The following is a 10,366-nucleotide window of genomic DNA, read 5'->3' on the forward strand; positions in this document are numbered from 1 at the left end:
CCTACACAACCCTTGTTCTCTCTTTGTCTACCATTAGAAATTGGCAAACCTATTGTTTATATTGTAGACAATAATTGAACACATCATTTCTGTTTATTGCAACAAAACTGTGAATGTCTTAATAGGAGCTATTTAGTTTAAGGCTGCATATTGTTTGCAGTGGGTGCTGTTAATACTGATCTCCCCCTTAAAGGCAAAGTATTGGAAACCTGCAGAGATACTATAAGTCTATAGGGTAGAAACTGTAATACCTTGAATCTGAACTGCTAGAGGGGAAGACACATGAACAACATGAAAAAACAAAGGAAGAAAGTGCCCCCAAACAAACCAAGATGCTACAATTATAAAATCCATTGGCAACACAGAAGAAGAAATGTCAGAGAAGGAGTTCAGAATGTACATAAATAAATTGATCTGTGAAGTAAAAGATGATGTAAGAGAACAAACACTGATAATAAAAGATCACTTCAATAAACAGTTAAAAAAACAAACAAAAATTCTGAAAACAATAACAACAACAGAACAGAAATTCTTAAAATGAAAGAAATAATAACCAAATTGAAAATTGAATAGAAAGCATCACAAACAGACTAGATCATTTGGAAGACAGAACCTCAGGCAATGAAGACAAAATATATAATCTTGAAAATAAAGTTGACCACACAGTGAAAATGGTAAGAAACCATGAACAGAACTTCCAAGAATTATGGAATAACATGAAAAGACCAAATTTAAGATTTATTGGAATAGAGGAAGGTACATAAATACAAACCAAAGGAATGCACAACCTTTTCAATGAAATAATATCAGAAAATTTCCCAAACCTAAAGAATGAAATGAAAAATCAAACACAAGAGGCTTACAGGACCCCAAATGTACAAAATTACAGTAGACTCACACCAAGGCACATTACAAAGAAAATGTTAGCATACAAAATGATTGGATTTTAAAGGTTGCAAGAGAAAAGTATCAGGTTACATATAGGGGGAAACCAATTCAGATCTCGGCAGATTTCTCAGCACAGATCCTCAAAGGTAGGAGGTCCTGGAACAACATATACCAAGCACTGAAAGAAAATGGGTGCCAATCAAGAATCTTATATCTAGAAAAATTAAGCTTCAGATTTGATGACAAGATAAAAACCTTCCATTATAAACAAAAGTTAAAAGAATTTACAACTAGAAAATCTCACTATAGAACATTCTCAGCAAAATATTCCATGAGGAGGAAAGGAAAAACAACAATGAAAATCAGCAAAGGGAGGAACTACACTAAAGAAAAAGCCATCAAAGGAGAAATCAAGTCAAGTTAAAAACACAAACAAATCAAAATGACTGGGAATACAAATCATATCTTAATAATAACCCTAAATGTTAATGCCCTAAACTCATCAATAGAAAGACATGGGCTGGTAGATTGGATTAAAAAAATAAGACCCAACAATATACTGCCTTCAAGAGAATCATGTCACAGGAAAAGATATCCACAGACTGAAGGTGAAAGGATGGGAAAAAACTCATATGTACTGTGTAAACAAGAAGGGGTTTCCATCCTCATATCAGATGAAGTGGACTTCAAGCCAAAGTTAGTTACAAGGAATAAAGAAGGACATTTTATACTGCTTAAGGGAGTCATACATCAACAAGACAGAGCAATCAGAAATATTTATGCTCCAAGCAATGAATCATCTACGTACATCAAACAAACCCTTCTCAATTTCATGAATCATAGACCACAACACAAAAATACTGGGTGACTTTAACACACCTCTCTAGCCATTAGATAGATCTTCCAAACAAAAACTGAACAAAGAAACTATAGAACTAAATAATATAATCAATAATTTAGACTTAACAGCCATGTATAGAATATTTCATCCATCAACGAGTGAATACACTCTTCTCAGCAGCACACGGATCTTTCTTTAAAATAGATCATATGTTATTCCACAAAGCAACTCTTAGAAAATACAAAAAAAAAATAGAGATACTATCCTGCATTCTGTCAGATCATAATGGAATGAAATTAGAAGTCAATGGCAAAATAAAAAATAGAAGCTACTCCAATACCTGGAGACTAACTCATATGCTATTGAATGACAAATGGATAGCAGGAGAAATCAGGGAAGAAATAAAAAACTCTTAGAGGTAAATGAGAACACCAATACAGCATATCAAAATCTCCGGGACATTATGAAGGTAGTGCTAAGAGGAAAGTTCATTACATTGAGCTCATTCACAAAAAGAATAAAAAGTCAACAAATGACGTAATATTTTGAAGGAAGCTCAAGCAGCATAAATGAAAAAAATACACCAAAGTATATTATATTTAAACTTCAGAAAAGCAAAGATCAAGAAAAAAAATCTTGAAAGAAGACGGTAGCCAAAAATCCCCTGACACATAGAGAAGCCAAGATAAGGATCACATCTGACTTCGCCTCAGAAACTATGAAAGCAAGAAGAGAGTAGAGTGAAATATTTAAAAGAGAGAAATGTTTAAAGTACTGAAAGAAAATAAAACTTGCAACCTAGAATTTTGTCCACTGCAAAATTATTCTTCAAAGTGAGGGACAAATACAGACTTTCTCAAACAATAAGAAAAGGGATTTGTTGCCAGTAGACTTACCTCTCAAGAAATATTAGAAGATGTTATTAGAGAGAAGGACATTGACAGAGTCAGACAGTTAAATCTAATAAAAAAAAAAAGGAAGAGCATTGGAGAGCAAATAAGTGAAGGTAAACTGGTAAAATAAATGTTTATATTTCTTATTTATTTATTTATTTATTTATTTTGAGATGCTAGGGATTGAACTCAGGACCTCATGCATTTTAGACAAGTGTTCTACCACTGACCTGCATCCCAAGCCCTATCTTTCTTATTTTGAAGTGACAATAGGTAACCGTTTGTTCAAAATAATAATAGCAATACTATATTTAAATATTCATCATATATGTATAAATAAAAACTGACCCAAATAATACAAATAACAAGAGGAAAATTATAACTAAAAATTATATACTTGCACTGTTCATGAAGCAGTATAGTGTTATTTGAAAATAGACTTGGATTAGCTGTAAATATATATTCTTTGTGTGTGTGCGTGCTTGCGTGTGTGTGTGTGTGTGTGGTGCTGGGTTCAAACCCAGGGCCTTGCGATGCAAGAAAAGCATTCTACCAACTGAGCTATATCTCCAACCCCTAAAGGTATATTCTAAATGACAAAGCAGCCCCTAAAATTTTTAAATTAAGTATAATTAATATGCTAATAAAGGATAGAAAATAGAATAATAAAAAATGTATAAATAAAACAACAATAGCACGCAAATATGAAAGACAAAAATAAGAACAGTTTCAACTGTTAACAACTAGGGTAGTTATTAATACAACTATAGCAATAATCAGCTTAAATGTCACGGTCTAAATACAGTAATTGAAAGATAGATGATCTGGATGTAATACAAATCAAGACCCAAATATATGCTGACTATAAGAAACCTACTTTAGGCTGGGCATGGGGGTGCATGCCTATAATCCCAGTACCTTGGGAGGCTGAGGCAGGAGGATCAGAAATTCAAAGCTAGCCTCAGCAAAAGTGAGGCACTAAGCAACTCAGTGAGAGCTTGTCTCTAAATAAAATACAGAATAGGTCTGCTGATGTGGCTTAGTGGTTGAGTGCCCCTGAGTTCAATCTCCAGTATACCTCCACCCCCCAAAAAATAAATGAGTAGAGAAAGACATCCAGACTATCTATCTATCTATGGAGATATATATATATAGATAGATATATATATCTATCTATATCTATATCTATATATATATATATCTATATCTATCTATATCTATATATATATATATATATATATATATATATCTCCAAAGTAGCTATATTAATTTCATGTGGAGCAGACTTCAGAGCATGGAAAATTATCAGTGGGTATTACATGGGGGTCAATACACAACAAAGCCATACCAAGACTTAATGTGTATATATTTAAAACCAGAAGGTCAAAATACATAAGATCAAAACTGGTAGAACTGCAAAGAGAAACAGATGAATCTACTACTGTGGTTAGAGATGTTAACAACCTTCTATCAGAGATCCAGTAGGAAGAAAATCAGGACACAGTCGAACTCAGCAGTATTATCAACAGACTGCACAGGCACACTGCCCCTCCAACAAATTGAATCAAATTGACATCTGTAGAATACTTCATCCAACAATAGCAGAATGACATTATTCTTAAGTTCATATGTAATATTCACCAAGAGAAACCATTCTGGGCCATAAGACATGATTTAACACATGGAAATCATATAAAATGTTTGCTCTCAGACACAAACCGAATTAAACTACAAATTGATACCAGAAAGATATGTGGAAAATCCCAATGTTTGAACATTAAGCACATTTCTAAGTAACAGATGAGTCAAAGAAGACATTTCAAAAGGAATTTAAAAGTATTTTAGCTAAATTAAAAGGAAAATACAACTTAAAATTTGTGGCAGGCAGTGAAGGCAGTCTTTAGAGGGAAATTCATAGTAGTAAATGCATATATTAGAAAAGAAGGAGGACATAAAATCCTTAAAACTTCGACCTTAGAAAACTAGAAAAAGAAGAGTAAGTCAAATCCAAAGGAAGAAGGACAAGATAATTAAAGCAGAAATCAATGCAATGGAAAGCAGGAAGTCAATAGTGAAATTAACAAAACCCTAATCTGGTTCTTTGGAAAGATCAATAAAACTGGCAAGCCTCTAACCAGGCTAAGAAAAAGAGAAGACACAAATTACTTATATGAGAAATGAAAGAGCAGAGACTTCATTACCAATCCCTTGGGTATTAAGAGGATAATAAAGAAATATTATGGACAACTTTATGCCCACATACATTTGATAATCTAGAAGAAATGAATCAATTCTTTGAAAGACACCATCTGCCAAAGCTCACACAAGAAAGAAGAAACAATCTGAATAGGTTGATATCATTAAATAAATTGAATCTGAACTCTATCTGCAGCACTGCAAAACCAGTAAGGGTGCACACAGATGTGTATAGCAGATTTATTCATAGTTGCCAAAAGTCTCAAGCAGTAAGACATCTTTCAGTCAGTGGATAAAGTGTGGTACCTCCAGACAATGAGATATTATTTAGCACTAAAAAGAAATAAGCTATCAAGTCATGTAAAGCCTAAATGTATATTATGAAGTAAAAGAAGCCAATCTGAAAAACCTCTATCGTGTATGATTCCAGCTATAATAGTCTCTGCAGTTTTGCTTTTTATTATTTTAGTTACTGGTGGTCAACTACAGTCTGAAAATATTAAATGGAAAATTCCAGAGATAAAGAATTCATAAGTTTTAGGTTACGTACCATTTTGGCTAGTGTGATGAAATCTTGCTCTGTCTGGCCCTATTTCATCCGGGACAGAAGTGATTTCTTTGTCCATGTGTATGCTTCCTGTCCATTAGTCACTTAATAGCCATCTGTTATCAGATTGACTGTCCTGGTATCACAGCGCTTCTGTTCAAGTAACCCTTACTGTACCGAATGGCAGCCCCCAAGGGCAAGAACAGTGATGTTGGCAAATCAGATATAACAAAGAAAAATCTTACAGTGCTTCCTTAATGGAAAAGATTAGAGTTCTCCATTTAATAAGGAAAGAAAAAAAAATGTGTGCTGAGATGCTAAGATGCATGGTGAGAACAAATCTTCCATCCATGAAATTGTGAAGAGAAATTTGACTTGTTGTAACCCCTCAAACTACCAAAGTTGTTACTATTAATAGAGTGTGTGAACGTGCTTTGTTAAAATGGAAAAGGCATTAACTGTAAGTATGAATGTGATGGAGAAAACACAGTATATACCGGATGCAGTGGGTCTTGGGACATATTCCCCAAGGATGGGCAGGGGAGGCTGGCTATATGTGACATTCTGGAGAAGACAAAACTATGAGACAGTGAAAAAGATCAGTGGTTTCAGGTGGTTAGGAGGCAGAGAGGGATGAATAGGCAGAGCTTAGATTTTTAGGATGAAGCTATTCCCTATGACACTACCATGTGGCTACATTTCACGTTGCTCAAACCCCACAGAATACACGACGTGGAGAGTGGACCCTAATGCATTATAGACATGGTGGTGCATGCTTGGGATCCCAGCTGAGGCAGGCGGATCAGGAGCTCATGAGTTTGAGACAAGCCTAGGCAATGGAGTGAGACCCTGTCTCAATAAACAATCAAACAAACAAATAAAGTGAACCTTGGTATAAACTAGAGACTTAAGTTGATAAAAAGGTGTCAGTGTAAACTCATGGATTGAGCCTCTGCTTGGGTGAAGGATGTTGATGGTGGCGGAGGTTGTGTGCCCTGGAGATGGGGTACATGGTAACACTTCACTTTCCACTCCATTTTGCTGAGAAACTAAAACTCTTTTAAAATGTAAAATTTCTTAATTTAAAAAAGTCACTAAATCACTTTTTAAAAAGAAGACAACCAGAGATCTGGGAGAGATTCATTGCATTGGTCAATTAATGGCTTAGGCATATTTTTGGCAGTTGTTAGATTTACATAATTACTCTTCTCTCTTTGCAAGATAAAGAAGTCCAGGCAAAAAAATAAAACATAAACCCCTATAATTTGTGTTTCTCCAGGTTTGCTACTTGGGGAAGAGCAATTAAAAAAACAACAACTTGGCAATCGTGAGAGAATCCGATGAACACACAAGGACATTCCTATTTAAAGAAAATACATTGAATACAACACCATTTGAAGAAAACAAGCCACTTAAGTCATAAGTTTAAAAGTATTATTTAAAATAGTCAGCTGATGACCTTTCTTTATGCATAGCCTTAGAATAGGAGCTCTGAGATCATGAAAAAAATGAGGCTTCTTATCTATCCTAATGTTTGATCAACAGAAATGATATAAAGAAGACAAAGGTTTTTGTGTTTTGTTTTGTTTTTGAAAGGACTGATTATATGCCCTTTCTGTCTTCTACAGAACAGATAGATTTTTTTTTTCAATTTGACAACAAAGCAGTTTTTCTCTTCCAAAGAATTTAAAGTATTTGTACAAATATTAACTGATGCATTGTGGTAGAGGAGGAGGAGGAGGAGGAGGAGGGGAAGAGGAGGAAGAGGGATGGAGGAGATGAAGGAAGCAATTAAAAGGTGGTAAGGATGATAACATTCCCCCCTCCCCTTCCCCATCTCCCTCCCCGTCCCTCCCTTTCTGGTGCTTAGGATTGAACCCATGGCCTCATACAAGCTTAGCACATGCCCCAGCACTAAGATAATTCCCCAACCCCTTTATTTTCCTTAATCCCCAAGATGTCTCCACCTATGTCAGCTCACCAAAAAAAAGTCAGGTGCAAAATACTCTGTTCTAATATTTAATGTATAAACGAGAGCTCCTGCTCTATAAAGTTGTCCTTACTCGCCTGTGTTTCTATCTCAGCTAGGGAAAACTGCAAATATTTGCACAAGCTGATCTGTTATCTCAGAGACCAGAATTTTTTTCAAGTCTGTTTTAATTTGGTTTGATGAATATTTATTGAGCAATCTTCTCAATTCTGGACATTCTAGGAATTTGACCCTGGATATATGAATGCAGTGATTCTCAGAATATGCTCTTAGGGTTAGTAACATCTATATTACCTGGGAATTTTTAAGAAATGCAAATTCCAAGGCCCCACCCTATGACTATTAGGTGAATTGACTTTTCATTACTACAATGAAATACCTGAGATAAGTAAATTATAAAGAGAAAAAAGGTTTAATCTGCTTCAGTTTTGGAGGTTTGTTGAGAGCCACAGCTGAAGGGGCCCCAGCAAACTTCCAGCTGCCAGCTGATTGGCTCCTCTGCAGTGATGCTATCCACAGGTGTGGCTGTATGCTGGACCGGTAGTCAATGACGGGTAAGATCCAATTGCAATGGTACCAACCTAAGACAGGAGGCTGACGCCTTCAGGTCAGCTCATCTGATGATGGGTAAGGACCATATGTAGTATTGGACAACCTAAGGCAGGCACGGTCCATAAGCCACATGCTTGTTGTTTAAACAGAGAGGGGGAGATGTTGAGAGCCACAGCCCAAGGGGCCCCAGCAAACTTCCAGCTGATTGGCTCACCGTGGCCCCAGCAAACTTCCAGCTGCCAGTTGATTGGCTCCTCTGTGGTGATGCTCATTGGGCTGTTTCCCTGCCCTTTCAGACCACAGAGCTGCTCATTGGGGGACTCTTTTGGCTCCGCCCACACGACCCAGCCAATTGGTCTCAAGAGCAGGAGGAGTGGGGGGTGGGGGGGTTGAGAGGCTCCTGGGAAGCCGGTGGTGGCAGTTGGGCTCTGAGGGAATTCCTGAAGAGCTCATGTGGTGCAGCCTGTGTGTTCTAAAAATAAAGTTCGTTTCTGCTTGATAAGTGGCTCGTGAATTGTGCCCAGCCAGTTCTAGTTCGTGATCCATTGGCCCCATTGTTTGGGGCCCTGTAGCGAGGCAGCACATTGTGATAGGAGCACATGGCAGAAACAAAAACAAAAACAAAAAACTCACTGCATGGCTAGGAAGCAAGGGCGGGGCAGGAAGGGGCCAGAATCCCAGGATGTCCTTTGGGGGCCTTCCCCCAATGACCTAAATACCTCCCATTAGGCTTAACTCTTAGAAATTCAACCACCTTTCATAATGCCACCTTGAGGACCAATCCTTTAGCACATGGGCTTTTGGGGGACATTCAAAATCCAAACTAGAGCAGCTACAGAATGGGAAATCTGGTGGCCTGGTGTAGCAATCTGTGTTTTAGCAAGTCATCCAAGTGACTCAGGTGCACTCAAGTGTGAGAATCCCTATGTTAGGGGAGGACTTTCCATACGACACCTTACAACTAATAGCTCAGTATTAGATGTATTAGATGAATAAATGTGTGAGAAAAATGCAAATTGGAGCTGTTGGTACAGTTTGTTACAGGATGAAAACTCAGCATATATGTAAGAACATGCTTCCTGTGCTCGCAGATGGTTTGTTGGATTCTTTTATGTGTTTACTAGTTTATTGGTGATTGCTCACTGACGGTTATGAGACGGACAAAACAATACAACACACAACATTAAAAACAGCACAAGAAGCAGCAGGAGTTCTGGAGAATTGTAGCAACACGGACTTGGTTTCAAGTGATAAATTGGGGGTAAAAGCGAGTCCAGTTTGGTTTGGGATGTGTAAGGTGAACAGAATTAATTAACCCCCTCTGTCCTGAGATGAGAGAAGACAGCCACTATTCCTCCCTCTTTCTGGAAGGAGCCTGAATTGGTTGGCAGAGCTTAGCTCAGATTTTTTAGTGAAATTGGACTTGCTTGGGGACCCAGGACTTCTTCTACAAAAGTTTTTTTTTTTTTTTTTCAATAGAGGAAACACTTCTGTCTCTTCAAGCACCCGCCTGCCCTCTACCTGGCTCTCTGCAGCCCCTTTCTTCCCCCATCTGACTTGGGCTCCTCGGGGGACTTCCTTTGGCATTCAAAACCAGAGAACATTTTGCCCCCATTTCAGAGTGAAATCAAAGCAAGAGAGTTTCTGCAGTCTCAGATGGAAGCCCTGGAGTATCCCTCTGCCCCCAAGGAGACTGGAGCTTCCTAAGAAATGAGGACACTTTGGTTTCATAATGTGACTTTTGTCACAGTGGAGCATACTTTTGACTCTCACTTCCTGTTTTAATTCTATTTGGAAATAAGAAAATCTGCTGAGATTGAGTTTCCAAAGAACTTCTAGAAGAAGCTTTCTCTGCCACCTACAAAAGCACACGAGAACAAATAGAGGTCAGTATGTGCTAACAGCCATCTGGCATGGTCACCCTTGCTCTGTGGATGAGGTCTCCTAGAGGTGAACCAAGGATTCCCTGGGTGGAGCCCAAAGGGGAACAAGGAACGGGGAGCCGAGGAGTGGAGGGAAGTAGGGTGTGTGCAAGGTATTGGAATATCAAAGTCTTCAAAGGCATTTTAGGTCCGGTTATGAGGGGCCTTGTGCCAGTTATAGAAATGCAGACTTCACCCCGTAGGCCAGAGTGATGTGTGCGAGGTCTTTAAACCAGAGAGAAAATGGGCTCAGCTAACTGGATTTCAAAAGATCACTCCTCTGTGAAAGAAGGTAATCCAGAGAAGTGATGGTGGGTGCTGCAGTAATATGGTGTCCTTAGTGACAGTGGCTGGGGAGAGGGAGACAGGTGGAGTTGAACTTGGATTCTGCAGGTTGCTCCTGCTGCCTCTTGGTCCAGTGCTCTTTGCCCTACCCCAGAGCACCACCAACTCTTCCCCAAGAGCCCTCCTTGGCAGAGCAAGGCACACAGTCCCCGTGGAACTGGAGGCACAGCTGGAAATGGAATATGGTGTGTC

This window comes from Marmota monax, unplaced genomic scaffold (assembly GCF_021218885.2).
Source record: "Marmota monax isolate L192 unplaced genomic scaffold, Marmota_monax_Labrador192_F-V1.1 WCK01_AAM20220418_F8-fsc00126, whole genome shotgun sequence".
In the NCBI taxonomy this organism is placed as follows: domain Eukaryota; kingdom Metazoa; phylum Chordata; class Mammalia; order Rodentia; family Sciuridae; genus Marmota; species Marmota monax.